This window comes from Idiotropiscis lumnitzeri, unplaced genomic scaffold (genome assembly GCF_059441095.1).
Source record: "Idiotropiscis lumnitzeri isolate Australia: NSW breed Sydney's pygmy pipehorse unplaced genomic scaffold, RoL_Ilum_1.0 HiC_scaffold_40, whole genome shotgun sequence".
NCBI classification, from domain to species: domain Eukaryota; kingdom Metazoa; phylum Chordata; class Actinopteri; order Syngnathiformes; family Syngnathidae; genus Idiotropiscis; species Idiotropiscis lumnitzeri.
Window position 1 is genome coordinate 1291722 of NW_028283578.1, and position 19714 is coordinate 1311435.

Sequence of the window (19714 nt, forward strand, 5' to 3'; positions counted from 1 at the left end):
ACCACTCTGCCATCCTGGCATCTGGAAATGCTCTCTTGAATGTGTTTGCTTTGTTCTTGCTTGGTACTTTCAATGGGCTCTGTCTGAGGTGGGATTCGAACCCACGCCTCCTGGGGTGACTGCGACCTGAACGCAACGCCTTAGACCGCTCTGCCATCCTGGCACCTCGTAATGCTCTTCTGACTGTGTTTGCTTTGTTCTTGCTTGGTACTTTCAATGGGCTCTGTCTGAGGTGGGATTCGAACCCACGCCTCCTGGGGAGACTGCAACCTGAACGCAACGCCTTAGACCACTCTGCCATCCTGGCATCTAGGAATGCTCTCTTGAATGTGTTTGCTTTGTTCTTGCTTGGTACTTTCAATGGGCACTGTCTGAGGTGGGATTCGAACCCACGCCTCCTGGGGAGACTGCGACCTGAACGCAACGCCTTAGACCACTCTGCCATCCTGGCATCTGGAAATGCTCTCTTGAATGTGTTTGCTTTGTTCTTGCTTGGTACTTTCAATGGGCTCTGTCTGAGGTGGGATTCGAACCCACGCCTCCTGGGGTGACTGCGACCTGAACGCAACGCCTTCGACCGCTCTGCCATCCTGGCAACTGGTAATGCTCTCTTGACTGTGTTTGCTTTTTTCTTGCTTGGTACTTTCAATGGGCTCTGTCTGAGGTGGGATTCGAACCCACGCCTCCTAGGGTGACTGCGACCTGAACGCAACGCCTTAGAACACACTGCCATCCTGGCAGCTGGTAATGCTCTCTTGACTGTGTTTGCTTTGTTATTGCTTGGTACTTTCAATGGGCTCTGTCTGAGGTGGGATTCGAACCCACGCCTCCTGGGGTTACTGCGACCTGAACGCAACGCCTTAGACTGCTCTGCCATCCTGGCAACTGGTAATGCTCTCTTGACTGTGTTTGCTTTGTTATTGCTTGGTACTTTCAATGGGCTCTGTCTGAGGTGGGATTCGAACCCACGCCTCCTGGGGAGACTGCGACCTGAACGCAACGCCTTAGACCGCTCTGCCATCCTGGCAACTGGTAATGCTCTCTTGACTGTGTTTGCTTTGTTATTGCTTGGTACTTTCAATGGGCTCTGTCTGTGGTGGGATTCGAACCCACGCCTCCTGGGGAGACTGCGACCTGAACGCAACGCCTTAGACCACTCTGCCATCCTGGCATCTAGGAATGCTCTCTTGAATGTGTTTGCTTTGTTATTGCTTGGTACTTTCAATGGGCTCTGTCTGAGGTGGGATTCGAACCCACGCCTCCTGGGGAGACTGCGACCTGAACGCAACGCCTTAGACCGCTCTGCCATCCTGGCAACTGGTAATGCTCTCTTGACTGTGTTTGCTTTGTTATTGCTTGGTACTTTCAATGGGCTCTGTCTGTGGTGGGATTCGAACCCACGCCTCCTGGGGAGACTGCGACCTGAACGCCACGCCTTAGACCGCTCTGCCATCCTGGCAACTGGTACCTCTCTCTTGACTGTGTTTCCTTTGTTCTTGGGATTCGAACCCACGCCTCCTGGGGAGACTGCGACCTGAACGCAACGTCTTAGACCGCTCTGCCATCCTAGCAACTGGTAATGCTCTCTTGACTTTGTTTGCTTTGTTATTGCTTGGTACTTTCAATGGGCTCTGTCTGAGGCGGGATTCGAACCCACGCCTCCTGGGAAGACTGCGACCTGAACGCAACGCCTTAGACCACTCTGCCATCCTGGCATCTGGTAATGCTCTCTTGAATGTGTTTGCTTTGTTCTTGGGATTCGAACCCACGCCTCCTGGGGAGACTGCGACCTGAACGCAACGCCTTAGACCGCTCTGCCATCCTGGCACCTGGTAATGCTCTCTTGACTGTGTTTGCTTTGTTATTGCTTGGTACTTTCAATGGGCTCTGTCTGAGGTGGGATTCGAACCCACGCCTCCTGGGGAGACTGCGACCTGAACGCAACGCCTTAGACCACTCTGCCATCCTGGCATCTGGTAATGCTCTCTTGAATGTGTTTGCTTTGTTCTTGGGATTCGAACCCACGCCTCCTGGGGAGACTGCGACCTGAACGCAACGCCTTAGACCGCTCTGCCATCCTGGCACCTGGTAATGCTCTCTTGACTGTGTTTGCTTTGTTATTGCTTGGTACTTTCAATGGGCTCTGTCTGAGGTGGGATTCGAACCCACGCCTCCTGGGGAGACTGCGACCTGAACGCAACGCCTTAGACCACTCTGCCATCCTGGCATCTGGAAATGCTCTCTTGAATGTGTTTGCTTTGTTCTTGCTTGGTACTTTCAATGGGCTCTGTCTGAGGTGGGATTCGAACCCACGCCTCCTGGGGTGACTGCGACCTGAACGCAACGCCTTCGACCGCTCTGCCATCCTGGCAACTGGTAATGCTCTCTTGACTGTGTTTGCTTTTTTCTTGCTTGGTACTTTCAATGGGCTCTGTCTGAGGTGGGATTCGAACCCACGCCTCCTAGGGTGACTGCGACCTGAACGCAACGCCTTAGAACACACTGCCATCCTGGCAGCTGGTAATGCTCTCTTGACTGTGTTTGCTTTGTTATTGCTTGGTACTTTCAATGGGCTCTGTCTGAGGTGGGATTCGAACCCACGCCTCCTGGGGTTACTGCGACCTGAACGCAACGCCTTAGACTGCTCTGCCATCCTGGCAACTGGTAATGCTCTCTTGACTGTGTTTGCTTTGTTATTGCTTGGTACTTTCAATGGGCTCTGTCTGAGGTGGGATTCGAACCCACGCCTCCTGGGGAGACTGCGACCTGAACGCAACGCCTTAGACCGCTCTGCCATCCTGGCAACTGGTAATGCTCTCTTGACTGTGTTTGCTTTGTTATTGCTTGGTACTTTCAATGGGCTCTGTCTGTGGTGGGATTCGAACCCACGCCTCCTGGGGAGACTGCGACCTGAACGCAACGCCTTAGACCACTCTGCCATCCTGGCATCTAGGAATGCTCTCTTGAATGTGTTTGCTTTGTTCTTGCTTGGTACTTTCAATGGGCACTGTCTGAGGTGGGATTCGAACCCACGCCTCCTGGGGAGACTGCGACCTGAACGCAACGCCTTAGACCACTCTGCCATCCTGGCATCTGGAAATGCTCTCTTGAATGTGTTTGCTTTGTTCTTGCTTGGTACTTTCAATGGGCTCTGTCTGAGGTGGGATTCGAACCCACGCCTCCTGGGGTTACTGCGACCTGAACGCAACGCCTAGACCGCTCTGCCATCCTGGCAGCTGGTAATGCTCTCTTGACTGTGTTTGCTTTGTTATTGCTTGGTACTTTCAATGGGCTCTGTCTGAGGTGGGATTCGAACCCACGCCTCCTGGGGAGACTGCGACCTGAACGCAACGCCTTAGACCGCTCTGCCATCCTGGCAACTGGTAATGCTCTCTTGACTGTGTTTGCTTTGTCATTGCTTGGTACTTTCAATGGGCTCTGTCTGAGGCGGGATTCGAACCCACGCCTCCTGGGGAGACTGCGACCTGAACGCAACGCCTTAGACCGCTCTGCCATCCTGGCAACTGGTAATTCTCTCTTGACTGTGTTTGCTTTTTTCTTGCTTGGTACTATCAATGGGCTCTGTCTGAGGTGGGATTCGAACCCACGCCTCCTGGGGTTACTGCGACCTGAACGCAACGCCTTAGACAACTCTGCCATCCTGGCAACTGGTACCTCTCTCTTGACTGTGTTTGCTTTGTTCTTGCTTGGTACTTTCAATGGGCTCTGTCTGAGGCGGGATTCGAACCGACGCCTCCTGGGGAGACTGCGACCTGAACGCAACGCCTTAGACCGCTCTGCCATCCTGGCATCTGGTAATGCTTTCTTGAATGTGTTTGCTTTGTTCTTGCTTGGTACTTTCAATGGGCACTGTCTGAGGCGGGATTCGAACCCACGCCTCCTGGGGAGACTGCGACCTGAACGCAACGCCTTAGACCGCTCTGCCATCCTGGCAACTGGTAATGCTCTCTTGACTGTGTTTGCTTGTTTCTTGGTTGGCACTTTCAATGGGCTCTGTCTGAGGCGGGATTCGAACCCACGCCTCCTGGGGAGACTGCGATCTGAACGCAACGCCTTAGACCACTCTGCCATCCTGGCCACTGGTAATGCTCTCTTGAATGTGTTTGCTTTATTATTGCTTGGTACTTTCAATGGGCAATGTCTGAGGCGGGATTCAAACCCACGCCTCCTGGGGAGACTGCGACCTGAACGCAACGCCTTAGACCACTCTGCCATCCTGGCAGCTGGTAATGCTCTCTTGAATGTGTTTGCTTTGTTCTTGCTTGGTACTTTCAATGGGCAATGTCTGAGGCGCGATTCGAACCCACGCCTCCTGGGGAGACTGCGACCTGAACGCTACGCCTTAGACCACTCTGCCATCCTGGCAACTGGTAATGCTCTCTTGACTGTGTTTGCTTTGTTCTTGGTTGGCACTTTCAATGGGCTCTGTCTGAGGCGGGATTCGAACCCACGCCTCCTTGGGAGACTGCGACCTGAACGCAACGCCTTAGAACGCACTGCCATCCTGGCAACTGGTAATGCTCTCTTGACTGTGTTTGCTTTGTTATTGCTTGGTACTTTCAATGGGCTCTGTCTGAGGCGGGATTCGAACCCACGCCTCCTGGGGTTACTGCGACATGAACGCAACGCCTTAGACCGCTCTGCCATCGTGGCAACTGGTAATTCTCTCTTGACTGTGTTTGCTTTTATCTTGCTTGGTACTATCAATGGGCTCTCTGTCTGAGGTAGGATTCGAACCCACGCCTCCTGGGGTTACTGCGACCTGAACGCAACGTCTTAGACAACTCTGCCATCCTGGCAACTGGTACCTCTCTCTTGACTGTGTTTGGTTTGTTCTTGCTTGGTACTTTCAATGGGCTCTGTCTGAGGCGGGATTCGAACCCACGCCTCCTGGGGAGGCTGCGACCTGAACGCAACGCCTTAGACCGCTCTGCCATCCTGGCATCTGGTAATGCTCTCTTGACTGTGTTTGCTTTGTTCTTGCTTGGTACTTTCAATGGGCAATGTCTGCGGCGGGATTCGAACCCACGCCTCCTGGGGAGACTGCGTCCTGAACGCAACGCCTTAGACCGCTCTGCCATCCTGGCAACTGGTAATGCTCTCTTGACTGTGTTTGCTTTATTATTGCTTGGTACTTTCAATGGGCACTGTCTGAGGCGGGATTCGAACCCACGCCTCCTGGGGTTACTGCGACATGAACGCAACGCCTTAGACCGCTCTGCCATCGTGGCAACTGGTAATTCTCTCTTGACTGTGTTTGCTTTTATCTTGCTTGGTACTATCAATGGGCTCTCTGTCTGAGGTAGGATTCGAACCCACGCCTCCTGGGGTTACTGCGACCTGAACGCAACGTCTTAGACAACTCTGCCATCCTGGCAACTGGTACCTCTCTCTTGACTGTGTTTGGTTTGTTCTTGCTTGGTACTTTCAATGGGCTCTGTCTGAGGCGGGATTCGAACCCACGCCTCCTGGGGAGGCTGCGACCTGAACGCAACGCCTTAGACCGCTCTGCCATCCTGGCATCTGGTAATGCTCTCTTGACTGTGTTTGCTTTGTTCTTGCTTGGTACTTTCAATGGGCAATGTCTGCGGCGGGATTCGAACCCACGCCTCCTGGGGAGACTGCGTCCTGAACGCAACGCCTTAGACCGCTCTGCCATCCTGGCAACTGGTAATGCTCTCTTGACTGTGTTTGCTTTATTATTGCTTGGTACTTTCAATGGGCACTGTCTGAGGCGGGATTCGAACCCACGCTTCCTGGGGAGACTGCGACCTGAACGCAACGCCTTAGACCGCTCTGCCATCCTGGCAGCTGGTAATGCTCTCTTGACTGTGTTTGCTCTGTTATTGCTTGGTACTTTCAATGGACAATGTCTGAAGCGGGATTCGAACCCACGCCTCCTGGGGAGACTGCGACATGAACGCAACGCCTTAGACCGCTCTGCCAACCTGGCAGCTGGTAATTCTCTCTTGACTGTGTTTGCTTTGTTATTGCTTGGTACTTTCAATGGGCTCTGTCCGAGGCGGGATTCGAACCCACGCCTCCTGGGGAGACTGCGACCTGAACGCCACGCCTTAGACCGCTCTGCCATCCTGGCAACTGGTAATTCTCTCTTGACTGTGTTTGCTTTGTCATTGCTTGGTACTTTCAATGGGCTCTGTCTGAGGCGGGATTCGAACCCACGCCTCCTGGGGAGACTGCGACCTGAACGCAACGCCTTAGACCGCTCTGCCATCCTGGCAACTGGTAATTCTCTCTTGACTGTGTTTGCTTTTTTCTTTCTTGGTACTATCAATGGGCTCTGTCTGAGGTGGGATTCGAACCCACGCCTCCTGGGGTTACTGCGACCTGAACGCAACGCCTTAGACAACTCTGCCATCCTGGCAACTGGTACCTCTCTCTTGACTGTGTTTGCTTTGTTCTTGCTTGGTACTTTCAATGGGCTCTGTCTGAGGCGGGATTCGAACCCACGCCTCCTGGGGAGACTGCGACCTGAACGCAACGCCTTAGACCGCTCTGCCATCCTGGCATCTGGTAATGCTTTCTTGAATGTGTTTGCTTTGTTCTTGCTTGGTACTTTCAATGGGCACTGTCTGAGGCGGGATTCGAACCCACGCCTCCTGGGGAGACTGCGACCTGAACGCAACGCCTTAGACCGCTCTGCCATCCTGGCAACTGGTAATGCTCTCTTGACTGTGTTTGCTTGGTTCTTGGTTGGCACTTTCAATGGGCTCTGTCTGAGGCGGGATTCGAACCCACGCCTCCTGGGGAGACTGCGATCTGAACGCAACGCCTTAGACCACTCTGCCATCCTGGCCACTGGTAATGCTCTCTTGAATGTGTTTGCTTTATTATTGCTTGGTACTTTCAATGGGCAATGTCTGAGGCGGGATTCAAACCCACGCCTCCTGGGGAGACTGCGACCTGAACGCAACGCCTTAGACCACTCTTCCATCCTGGCAGCTGGTAATGCTCTCTTGAATGTGTTTGCTTTGTTCTTGCTTGGTACTTTCAATGGGCAATGTCTGAGGCGCGATTCGAACCCACGCCTCCTGGGGAGACTGCGACCTGAACGCTACGCCTTAGACCACTCTGCCATCCTGGCAACTGGTAATGCTCTCTTGACTGTGTTTGCTTTGTTCTTGGTTGGCACTTTCAATGGGCTCTGTCTGAGGCGGGATTCGAACCCACGCCTCCTTGGGAGACTGCGACCTGAACGCAACGCCTGAGAACGCACTGCCATCCTGGCAACTGGTAATGCTCTCTTGACTGTGTTTGCTTTGTTATTGCTTGGTACTTTCAATGGGCTCTGTCTGAGGCGGGATTCGAACCCACGCCTCCTGGGGTTACTGCGACATGAACGCAACGCCTTAGACCGCTCTGCCATCGTGGCAACTTGTAATTCTCTCTTGACTGTGTTTGCTTTTTTCTTGCTTGGTACTATCAATGGGCTCTCTGTCTGAGGTAGGATTCGAACCCACGCCTCCTGGGGTTACTGCGACCTGAACGCAACGCCTTAGACAACTCTGCCATCCTGGCAACTGGTACCTCTCTCTTGACTGTGTTTGGTTTGTTCTTGCTTGGTACTTTCAATGGGCTCTGTCTGAGGCGGGATTCGAACCCACGCCTCCTTGGGAGGCTGCGACCTGAACGCAACGCCTTAGACCGCTCTGCCATCCTGGCAGCTGGTAATGCTCTCTTGACTGTGTTTGCTCTGTTATTGCTTGGTACTTTCAATGGGCAATGTCTGAAGCGGGATTCGAACCCACGCCTCCTGGGGAGACTGCGACATGAACGCAACGCCTTAGACCGCTCTGCCATCCTGGCAGCTGGTAATTCTCTCTTGACTGTGTTTGCTTTGTTATTGCTTGGTACTTTCAATGGGCTCTGTCCGAGGCGGGATTCGAACCCACGCCTCCTGGGGAGACTGCGACCTGAACGCCACGCCTTAGACCGCTCTGCCATCCTGGCAGCTGGTAATGCTCTCTTGAATGTGTTTGCTTTGTTCTTGCTTGGTACTTTCAATGGGCAATGTCTGAGGCGCGATTCGAACCCACGCCTCCTGGGGTTACTGCGACCTGAACGCAACGCCTTAGACAACTCTGCCATCCTGGCAACTGGTACCTCTCTCTTGACTGTGTTTGGTTTGTTCTTGCTTGGTACTTTCAATGGGCTCTGTCTGAGGCGGGATTCGAACCCACGCCTCCTGGGGAGGCTGCGACCTGAACGCAACGCCTTAGTCCGCTCTGCCATCCTGGCATCTGGTAATGCTCTCTTGAATGTGTTTGCATTGTTCTTGCTTGGTACTTTCAATGGGCTCTGTCTGAGGTGGGATTCGAACCCACGCCTCCTGGGGAGACTGCGACCTGAACGCAACGCCTTAGACCGCTCTGCCATCCTGGCAACTGGTAATGCTCTCTTGACTGTGTTTGATTTGTTATTGCTTGGTACTTTCAATGGGCTCTGTCTGAGGTGGGATTCGAACCCACGCCTCCTGGGGAGACTGCGACCTGAACACAACGCCTTAGACAACTCTGCCATCCTGGCATCTGGTAATGCTCTCTTGACTGTGTTTGCTTTGTTCTTGCTTGGTACTTTCAATGGGCAATGTCTGCGGCGGGATTCGAACCCACGCCTCCTGGGGAGACTGCGACCTGAACGCAACGCCTTAGACCGCTCTGCCATCCTGGCAACTGGTAATGCTCTCTTGACTGTGTTTGCTTTATTATTGCTTGGTACTTTCAATGGGCACTGTCTGAGGCGGGATTCGAACCCACGCCTCCTGGGGAGACTGTGACCTGAACGCAACGCCTTAGACCGCTCTGCCATCCTGGCAACTGGTAATGCTCTCTTTACTTTGTTTGCTTTGTTATTGCTTGGTACTTTCAATGGGCAATGTCTGAAGCGGGATTCGAACCCACGCCTCCTGGGGAGACTGCGACATGAACGCAACGCCTTAGACCGCTCTGCCATCCTGGCAACTGGTACCTCTCTCTTGACTGTGTTTGCTTTGTTCTTGCTTGGTACTTTCAATGGGCACTGTTTGAGGCGGGATTCGAACCCACGCCTCCTGGGGAGACTGCGACCTGAACGCAACGCCTTAGACCGCTCTGCCATCCTGGCAACTGGTAATGCTCTCTTTACTTTGTTTGCTTTGTTATTGCTTGGTACTTTCAATGGGCTCTGTCTGAGGCGGGATGAACCCACGCCTCCTGGGGAGACTGCGACCTGAACGCAACGCCTTAGACCGCTCTGCCATCCTGGCAACTGGTAATGCTCTCTTGACTGTGTTTGCTTTGTCATTGCTTGGTACTTTCAATGGGCTCTGTCTGAGGCGGGATTCGAACCCACGCCTCCTGGGGAGACTGCGACCTGAACGCAACGCCTTAGACCGCTCTGCCATCCTGGCAACTGGTAATTCTCTCTTGACTGTGTTTGCTTTTTTCTTGCTTGGTACTATCAATGGGCTCTGTCTGAGGTGGGATTCGAACCCACGCCTCCTGGGGTTACTGCGACCTGAACGCAACGCCTTAGACAACTCTGCCATCCTGGCAACTGGTACCTCTCTCTTGACTGTGTTTGCTTTGTTCTTGCTTGGTACTTTCAATGGGCTCTGTCTGAGGCGGGATTCGAACCCACGCCTCCTGGGGAGACTGCGACCTGAACGCAACGCCTTAGACCGCTCTGCCATCCTGGCATCTGGTAATGCTTTCTTGAATGTGTTTGCTTTGTTCTTGCTTGGTACTTTCAATGGGCACTGTCTGAGGCGGGATTCGAACCCACGCCTCCTGGGGAGACTGCGACCTGAACGCAACGCCTTAGACCGCTCTGCCATCCTGGCAACTGGTAATGCTCTCTTGACTGTGTTTGCTTGGTTCTTGGTTGGCACTTTCAATGGGCTCTGTCTGAGGCGGGATTCGAACCCACGCCTCCTGGGGAGACTGCGATCTGAACGCAACGCCTTAGACCGCTCTGCCATCCTGGCCACTGGTAATGCTCTCTTGAATGTGTTTGCTTTATTATTGCTTGGTACTTTCAATGGGCAATGTCTGAGGCGGGATTCAAACCCACGCCTCCTGGGGAGACTGCGACCTGAACGCAACGCCTTAGACCACTCTGCCATCCTGGCAGCTGGTAATGCTCTCTTGAATGTGTTTGCTTTGTTCTTGCTTGGTACTTTCAATGGGCAATGTCTGAGGCGCGATTCGAACCCACGCCTCCTGGGGAGACTGCGACCTGAACGCAACGCCTTAGACCACTCTGCCATCCTGGCATCTGGTAATGCTCTCTTGAATGTGTTTGCTTTGTTCTTGGGATTCGAACCCAGGCCTCCTGGGGAGACTGCGACCTGAACGCAACGCCTTAGACCGCTCTGCCATCCTGGCATCTGGTAATGCTCTCTTGACTGTGTTTGCTTTATTATTGCTTGGTACTTTCAATGGGCACTGTCTGAGGCGGGATTCGAACCCACGCCTCCTGGGGAGACTGCGACCTGAACGCAACGCCTTAGACCGCTCTGCCATCCTGGCAACTGGTAATTCTCTCTTGACTGTGTTTGCTTTTTTCTTGCTTGGTACTATCAATGGGCTCTGTCTGAGGTGGGATTCGAACCCACGCCTCCTGGGGTTACTGCGACCTGAACGCAACGCCTTAGACAACTCTGCCATCCTGGCAACTGGTACCTCTCTCTTGACTGTGTTTGCTTTGTTCTTGCTTGGTACTTTCAATGGGCTCTGTCTGAGGCGGGATTCGAACCCACGCCTCCTGGGGAGACTGCGACCTGAACGCAACGCCTTAGACCGCTCTGCCATCCTGGCATCTGGTAATGCTTTCTTGAATGTGTTTGCTTTGTTCTTGCTTGGTACTTTCAATGGGCACTGTCTGAGGCGGGATTCGAACCCACGCCTCCTGGGGAGACTGCGACCTGAACGCAACACCTTAGACCGCTCTGCCATCCTGGCAACCTGTAATGCTCTCTTGACTGTGTTTGCTTGGTTCTTGGTTGGCACTTTCAATGGGCTCTGTCTGAGGCGGGATTCGAACCCACGCCTCCTGGGGAGACTGCGATCTGAACGCAACGCCTTAGACCACTCTGCCATCCTGGCCACTGGTAATGCTCTCTTGAATGTGTTTGCTTTATTATTGCTTGGTACTTTCAATGGGCAATGTCTGAGGCGGGATTCAAACCCACGCCTCCTGGGGAGACTGCGACCTGAACGCAACGCCTTAGACCACTCTGCCATCCTGGCAGCTGGTAATGCTCTCTTGAATGTGTTTGCTTTGTTCTTGCTTGGTACTTTCAATGGGCAATGTCTGAGGCGCGATTCGAACCCACGCCTCCTGGGGTTACTGCGACCTGAACGCAACGCCTTAGACAACTCTGCCATCCTGGCAACTGGTACCTCTCTCTTGACTGTGTTTGGTTTGTTCTTGCTTGGTACTTTCAATGGGCTCTGTCTGAGGCGGGATTCGAACCCACGCCTCCTGGGGAGGCTGCGACCTGAACGCAACGCCTTAGACCGCTCTGCCATCCTGGCATCTGGGAATGCTCTCTTGAATGTGTTTGCTTTGTTCTTGCTTGGTACTTTCAATGGGCTCTGTCTGAGGTGGGATTCGAACCCACGCCTCCTGGGGAGACTGCGACCTGAACGCAACGCCTTAGACCGCTCTGCCATCCTGGCAACTGGTAATGCTCTCTTGACTGTGTTTGATTTGTTATTGCTTGGTACTTTCAATGGGCTCTGTCTGAGGTGGGTTTCGAACCCACGCCTCCTGGGGAGACTGCGACCTGAACGCAACGCCTTAGACCGCTCTGCCATCCTGGCAACTGGTAATGCTCTCTTGACTGTGTTTGCTTTATTATTGCTTGGTACTTTCAATGGGCACTGTCTGAGGCGGGATTCGAACCCACGCCTCCTGGGGAGACTGCGACCTGAACGCAACGCCTTAGACCGCTCTGCCATCCTGGCAGCTGGTAATGCTCTCTTGACTGTGTTTGCTCTGTTATTGCTTGGTACTTTCAATGGGCAATGTCTGAAGCGGGATTCGAACCCACGCCTCCTCGGGAGACTGCGACATGAACGCAACGCCTTAGACCGCTCTGCCATCCTGGCAGCTGGTAATTCTCTCTTGACTGTGTTTGCTTTGTTATTGCTTGGTACTTTCAATGGGCTCTGTCCGAGGCGGGATTCGAACCCACGCCTCCTGGGGAGACTGCGACCTGAACGCCACGCCTTAGACCGCTCTGCCATCCTGGCAACTGGTAATTCTCTCTTGACTGTGTTTGCTTTGTTATTGCTTGGTACTTTCAATGGGCTCTGTCTGAGGCGGGATTCGAACCCACGCCTCCTGGGGAGACTGCGACCTGAACGCAACGCCTTAGACCGCTCTGCCATCCTGGCAACTGGTAATGCTCTCTTTACTTTGTTTGCTTTGTTATTGCTTGGTACTTTCAATGGGCTCTGTCTGAGGCGGGATTCGAACCCACGCCTCCTGGGGAAACTGCGACCTGAACGCAACGCCTTAGACCGCTCTGCCATCCTGGCAACTGGTAATGCTCTCTTTACTGTGTTTGCTTTGTCATTGCTTGGTACTTTCAATGGGCTCTGTCTGAGGCGGGATTCGAACCCACGCCTCCTGGGGAGACTGCGACCTGAACGCAACGCCTTAGACCGCTCTGCCATCCTGGCAACTGGTAATTCTCTCTTGACTGTGTTTGCTTTTTTCTTGCTTGGTACTATCAATGGGCTCTGTCTGAGGTGGGATTCGAACCCACGCCTCCTGGGGTTACTGCGACCTGAACGCAACGCCTTAGACAACTCTGCCATCCTGGCAACTGGTACCTCTCTCTTGACTGTGTTTGCTTTGTTCTTGCTTGGTACTTTCAATGGGCTCTGTCTGAGGCGGGATTCGAACCGACGCCTCCTGGGGAGACTGCGACCTGAACGCAACGCCTTAGACCGCTCTGCCATCCTGGCATCTGGTAATGCTTTCTTGAATGTGTTTGCTTTGTTCTTGCTTGGTACTTTCAATGGGCACTGTCTGAGGCGGGATTCGAACCCACGCCTCCTGGGGAGACTGCGACCTGAACGCAACGCCTTAGACCGCTCTGCCATCCTGGCAACTGGTAATGCTCTCTTGACTGTGTTTGCTTGGTTCTTGGTTGGCACTTTCAATGGGCTCTGTCTGAGGCGGGATTCGAACCCACGCCTCCTGGGGAGACTGCGACCTGAACGCAACGCCTTAGACCACTCTGCCATCCTGGCAGCTGGTAATGCTCTCTTGAATGTGTTTGCTTTGTTCTTGCTTGGTACTTTCAATGGGCAATGTCTGAGGCGCGATTCGAACCCACGCCTCCTGGGGTTACTGCGACCTGAACGCAACGCCTTAGACAACTCTGCCATCCTGGCAACTGGTACCTCTCTCTTGACTGTGTTTGGTTTGTTCTTGCTTGGTACTTTCAATGGGCTCTGTCTGAGGCGGGATTCGAACCCACGCCTCCTGGGGAGGCTGCGACCTGAACGCAACGCCTTAGACCGCTCTGCCATCCTGGCATCTGGGAATGCTCTCTTGAATGTGTTTGCTTTGTTCTTGCTTGGTACTTTCAATGGGCTCTGTCTGAGGTGGGATTCGAACCCACGCCTCCTGGGGAGACTGCGACCTGAACGCAACGCCTTAGACCGCTCTGCCATCCTGGCAACTGGTAATGCTCTCTTGACTGTGTTTGATTTGTTATTGCTTGGTACTTTCAATGGGCTCTGTCTGAGGTGGGTTTCGAACCCACGCCTCCTGGGGAGACTGCGACCTGAACGCAACGCCTTAGACCGCTCTGCCATCCTGGCAACTGGTAATGCTCTCTTGACTGTGTTTGCTTTATTATTGCTTGGTACTTTCAATGGGCACTGTCTGAGGCGGGATTCGAACCCACGCCTCCTGGGGAGACTGCGACCTGAACGCAACGCCTTAGACCGCTCTGCCATCCTGGCAGCTGGTAATGCTCTCTTGACTGTGTTTGCTCTGTTATTGCTTGGTACTTTCAATGGGCAATGTCTGAAGCGGGATTCGAACCCACGCCTCCTGGGGAGACTGCGACATGAACGCAACGCCTTAGACCGCTCTGCCATCCTGGCAGCTGGTAATTCTCTCTTGACTGTGTTTGCTTTGTTATTGCTTGGTACTTTCAATGGGCTCTGTCCGAGGCGGGATTCGAACCCACGCCTCCTGGGGAGACTGCGACCTGAACGCCACGCCTTAGACCGCTCTGCCATCCTGGCAACTGGTAATTCTCTCTTGACTGTGTTTGCTTTGTTATTGCTTGGTACTTTCAATGGGCTCTGTCTGAGGCGGGATTCGAACCCACGCCTCCTGGGGAGACTGCGACCTGAACGCAACGCCTTAGACCGCTCTGCCATCCTGGCAACTGGTAATGCTCTCTTTACTTTGTTTGCTTTGTTATTGCTTGGTACTTTCAATGGGCTCTGTCTGAGGCGGGATTCGAACCCACGCCTCCTGGGGAGACTGCGACCTGAACGCAACGCCTTAGACCGCTCTGCCATCCTGGCAACTGGTAATGCTCTCTTGACTGTGTTTGCTTTGTCATTGCTTGGTACTTTCAATGGGCTCTGTCTGAGGCGGGATTCGAACCCACGCCTCCTGGGGAGACTGCGACCTGAACGCAACGCCTTAGACCGCTCTGCCATCCTGGCAACTGGTAATTCTCTCTTGACTGTGTTTGCTTTTTTCTTGCTTGGTACTATCAATGGGCTCTGTCTGAGGTGGGATTCGAACCCACGCCTCCTGGGGTTACTGCGACCTGAACGCAACGCCTTAGACAACTCTGCCATCCTGGCAACTGGTACCTCTCTCTTGACTGTGTTTGCTTTGTTCTTGCTTGGTACTTTCAATGGGCTCTGTCTGAGGCGGGATTCGAACCGACGCCTCCTGGGGAGACTGCGACCTGAACGCAACGCCTTAGACCGCTCTGCCATCCTGGCATCTGGTAATGCTTTCTTGAATGTGTTTGCTTTGTTCTTGCTTGGTACTTTCAATGGGCACTGTCTGAGGCGGGATTCGAACCCACGCCTCCTGGGGAGACTGCGACCTGAACGCAACGCCTTAGACCGCTCTGCCATCCTGGCAACTGGTAATGCTCTCTTGACTGTGTTTGCTTGGTTCTTGGTTGGCACTTTCAATGGGCTCTGTCTGAGGCGGGATTCGAACCCACGCCTCCTGGGGAGACTGCGACCTGAACGCAACGCCTTAGACCACTCTGCCATCCTGGCAGCTGGTAATGCTCTCTTGAATGTGTTTGCTTTGTTCTTGCTTGGTACTTTCAATGGGCAATGTCTGAGGCGCGATTCGAACCCACGCCTCCTGGGGTTACTGCGACCTGAACGCAACGCCTTAGACAACTCTGCCATCCTGGCAACTGGTACCTCTCTCTTGACTGTGTTTGGTTTGTTCTTGCTTGGTACTTTCAATGGGCTCTGTCTGAGGCGGGATTCGAACCCACGCCTCCTGGGGAGGCTGCGACCTGAACGCAACGCCTTAGACCGCTCTGCCATCCTGGCATCTGGGAATGCTCTCTTGAATGTGTTTGCTTTGTTCTTGCTTGGTACTTTCAATGGGCTCTGTCTGAGGTGGGATTCGAACCCACGCCTCCTGGGGAGACTGCGACCTGAACGCAACGCCTTAGACCGCTCTGCCATCCTGGCAACTGGTAATGCTCTCTTGACTGTGTTTGATTTGTTATTGCTTGGTACTTTCAATGGGCTCTGTCTGAGGTGGGTTTCGAACCCACGCCTCCTGGGGAGACTGCGACCTGAACGCAACGCCTTAGACCGCTCTGCCATCCTGGCAACTGGTAATGCTCTCTTGACTGTGTTTGCTTTATTATTGCTTGGTACTTTCAATGGGCACTGTCTGAGGCGGGATTCGAACCCACGCCTCCTGGGGAGACTGCGACCTGAACGCAACGCCTTAGACCGCTCTGCCATCCTGGCAGCTGGTAATGCTCTCTTGACTGTGTTTGCTCTGTTATTGCTTGGTACTTTCAATGGGCAATGTCTGAAGCGGGATTCGAACCCATGCCTCCTGGGGAGACTGCGACATGAACGCAACGCCTTAGACCGCTCTGCCATCCTGGCAGCTGGTAATTCTCTCTTGACTGTGTTTGCTTTGTTATTGCTTGGTACTTTCAATGGGCTCTGTCCGAGGCGGGATTCGAACCCACGCCTCCTGGGGAGACTGCGACCTGAACGCCACGCCTTAGACCGCTCTGCCATCCTGGCAACTGGTAATTCTCTCTTGACTGTGTTTGCTTTGTTATTGCTTGGTACTTTCAATGGGCTCTGTCTGAGGCGGGATTCGAACCCACGCCTCCTGGGGAGACTGCGACCTGAACGCAACGCCTTAGACCGCTCTGCCATCCTGGCAACTGGTAATGCTCTCTTTACTTTGTTTGCTTTGTTATTGCTTGGTACTTTCAATGGGCTCTGTCTGAGGCGGGATTCGAACCCACGCCTCCTGGGGAGACTGCGACCTGAACGCAACGCCTTAGACCGCTCTGCCATCCTGGCAACTGGTAATGCTCTCTTGACTGTGTTTGCTTTGTCATTGCTTGGTACTTTCAATGGGCTCTGTCTGAGGCGGGATTCGAACCCACGCCTCCTGGGGAGACTGCGACCTGAACGCAACGCCTTAGACCGCTCTGCCATCCTGGCAACTGGTAATTCTCTCTTGACTGTGTTTGCTTTTTTCTTGCTTGGTACTATCAATGGGCTCTGTCTGAGGTGGGATTCGAACCCACGCCTCCTGGGGTTACTGCGACCTGAACGCAACGCCTTAGACAACTCTGCCATCCTGGCAACTGGTACCTCTCTCTTGACTGTGTTTGCTTTGTTCTTGCTTGGTACTTTCAATGGGCTCTGTCTGAGGCGGGATTCGAACCGACGCCTCCTGGGGAGACTGCGACCTGAACGCAACGCCTTAGACCGCTCTGCCATCCTGGCATCTGGTAATGCTTTCTTGAATGTGTTTGCTTTGTTCTTGCTTGGTACTTTCAATGGGCACTGTCTGAGGCGGGATTCGAACCCACGCCTCCTGGGGAGACTGCGACCTGAACGCAACGCCTTAGACCGCTCTGCCATCCTGGCAACTGGTAATGCTCTCTTGACTGTGTTTGCTTGGTTCTTGGTTGGCACTTTCAATGGGCTCTGTCTGAGGCGGGATTCGAACCCACGCCTCCTGGGGAGACTGCGACCTGAACGCAACGCCTTAGACCACTCTGCCATCCTGGCAGCTGGTAATGCTCTCTTGAATGTGTTTGCTTTGTTCTTGCTTGGTACTTTCAATGGGCAATGTCTGAGGCGCGATTCGAACCCACGCCTCCTGGGGTTACTGCGACCTGAACGCAACGCCTTAGACAACTCTGCCATCCTGGCAACTGGTACCTCTCTCTTGACTGTGTTTGGTTTGTTCTTGCTTGGTACTTTCAATGGGCTCTGTCTGAGGCGGGATTCGAACCCACGCCTCCTGGGGAGGCTGCGACCTGAACGCAACGCCTTAGACCGCTCTGCCATCCTGGCAACTGGTAATGCTCTCTTGACTGTGTTTGATTTGTTATTGCTTGGTACTTTCAATGGGCTCTGTCTGAGGTGGGTTTCGAACCCACGCCTCCTGGGGAGACTGCGACCTGAACGCAACGCCTTAGACCGCTCTGCCATCCTGGCAACTGGTAATGCTCTCTTGACTGTGTTTGCTTTATTATTGCTTGGTACTTTCAATGGGCACTGTCTGAGGCGGGATTCGAACCCACGCCTCCTGGGGAGACTGCGACCTGAACGCAACGCCTTAGACCGCTCTGCCATCCTGGCAGCTGGTAATGCTCTCTTGACTGTGTTTGCTCTGTTATTGCTTGGTACTTTCAATGGGCAATGTCTGAAGCGGGATTCGAACCCACGCCTCCTGGGGAGACTGCGACCTGAACGCAACGCCTTAGACCGCTCTGCCATCCTGGCAGCTGGTAATGCTCTCTTGACTGTGTTTGCTCTGTTATTGCTTGGTACTTTCAATGGGCAATGTCTGAAGCGGGATTCGAACCCACGCCTCCTGGGGAGACTGCGACATGAACGCAACGCCTTAGACCGCTCTGCCATCCTGGCAGCTGGTAATTCTCTCTTGACTGTGTTTGCTTTGTTATTGCTTGGTACTTTCAATGGGCTCTGTCCGAGGCGGGATTCGAACCCACGCCTCCTGGGGAGACTGCGACCTGAACGCCACGCCTTAGACCGCTCTGCCATCCTGGCAACTGGTAATTCTCTCTTGACTGTGTTTGCTTTGTTATTGCTTGGTACTTTCAATGGGCTCTGTCTGAGGCGGGATTCGAACCCACGCCTCCTGGGGAGACTGCGACCTGAACGCAACGCCTTAGACCGCTCTGCCATCCTGGCAACTGGTAATGCTCTCTTTACTTTGTTTGCTTTTTTATTGCTTGGTACTTTCAATGGGCTCTGTCTGAGGCGGGATTCGAACCCACGCCTCCTGGGGAGACTGCGACCTGAACGCAACGCCTTAGACCGCTCTGCCATCCTGGCAACTGGTAATGCTCTCTTGACTGTGTTTGCTTTGTCATTGCTTGGTACTTTCAATGGGCTCTGTCTGAGGCGGGATTCGAACCCACGCCTCCTGGGGAGACTGCGACCTGAACGCAACGCCTTAGACCGCTCTGCCATCCTGGCAACTGGTAATTCTCTCTTGACTGTGTTTGCTTTTTTCTTGCTTGGTACTATCAATGGGCTCTGTCTGAGGTGGGATTCGAACCCACGCCTCCTGGGGTTACTGCGACTTGAACGCAACGCCTTAGACAACTCTGCCATCCTGGCAACTGGTACCTCTCTCTTGACTGTGTTTGCTTTGTTCTTGCTTGGTACTTTCAATGGGCTCTGTCTGAGGCGGGATTCGAACCGACGCCTCCTGGGGAGACTGCGACCTGAACGCAACGCCTTAGACCGCTCTGCCATCCTGGCATCTGGTAATGCTTTCTTGAATGTGTTTGCTTTGTTCTTGCTTGGTACTTTCAATGGGCACTGTCTGAGGCGGGATTCGAACACACGCCTCCTGGGGAGACTGCGACCTGAACGCAACGCCTTAGACCGCTCTGCCATCCTGGCAACTGGTAATGCTCTCTTGACTGTGTTTGCTTGGTTCTTGGTTGGCACTTTCAATGGGCTCTGTCTGACGCGGGATTCGAACCCACGACTCCTGGGGAGACTGCGATCTGAACGCAACCCCTTAGACCACTCTGCCATCCTGGCCACTGGTAATGCTCTCTTGAATGTGTTTGCTTTATTATTGCTTGGTACTTTCAATGGGCAATGTCTGAGGCGGGATTCAAACCCACGCCTCCTGGGCAGACTGCGACCTGAACGCAACGCCTTAGACCACTCTGCCATCCTGGCAGCTGGTAATGCTCTCTTGAATGTGTTTGCTTTGTTCTTGCTTGGTACTTTCAATGGGCAATGTCTGAGGCGCGATTCGAACCCACGCCTCCTGGGGAGACTGCGACCTGAACGCAACGCCTTAGACCACTCTGCCATCCTGGCAACTGGTAATGCTCTCTTGACTGTGTTTGCTTTGTTCTTGGTTGGCACTTTCAATGGGCTCTGTCTGAGGCGGGATTCGAACCCACGCCTCC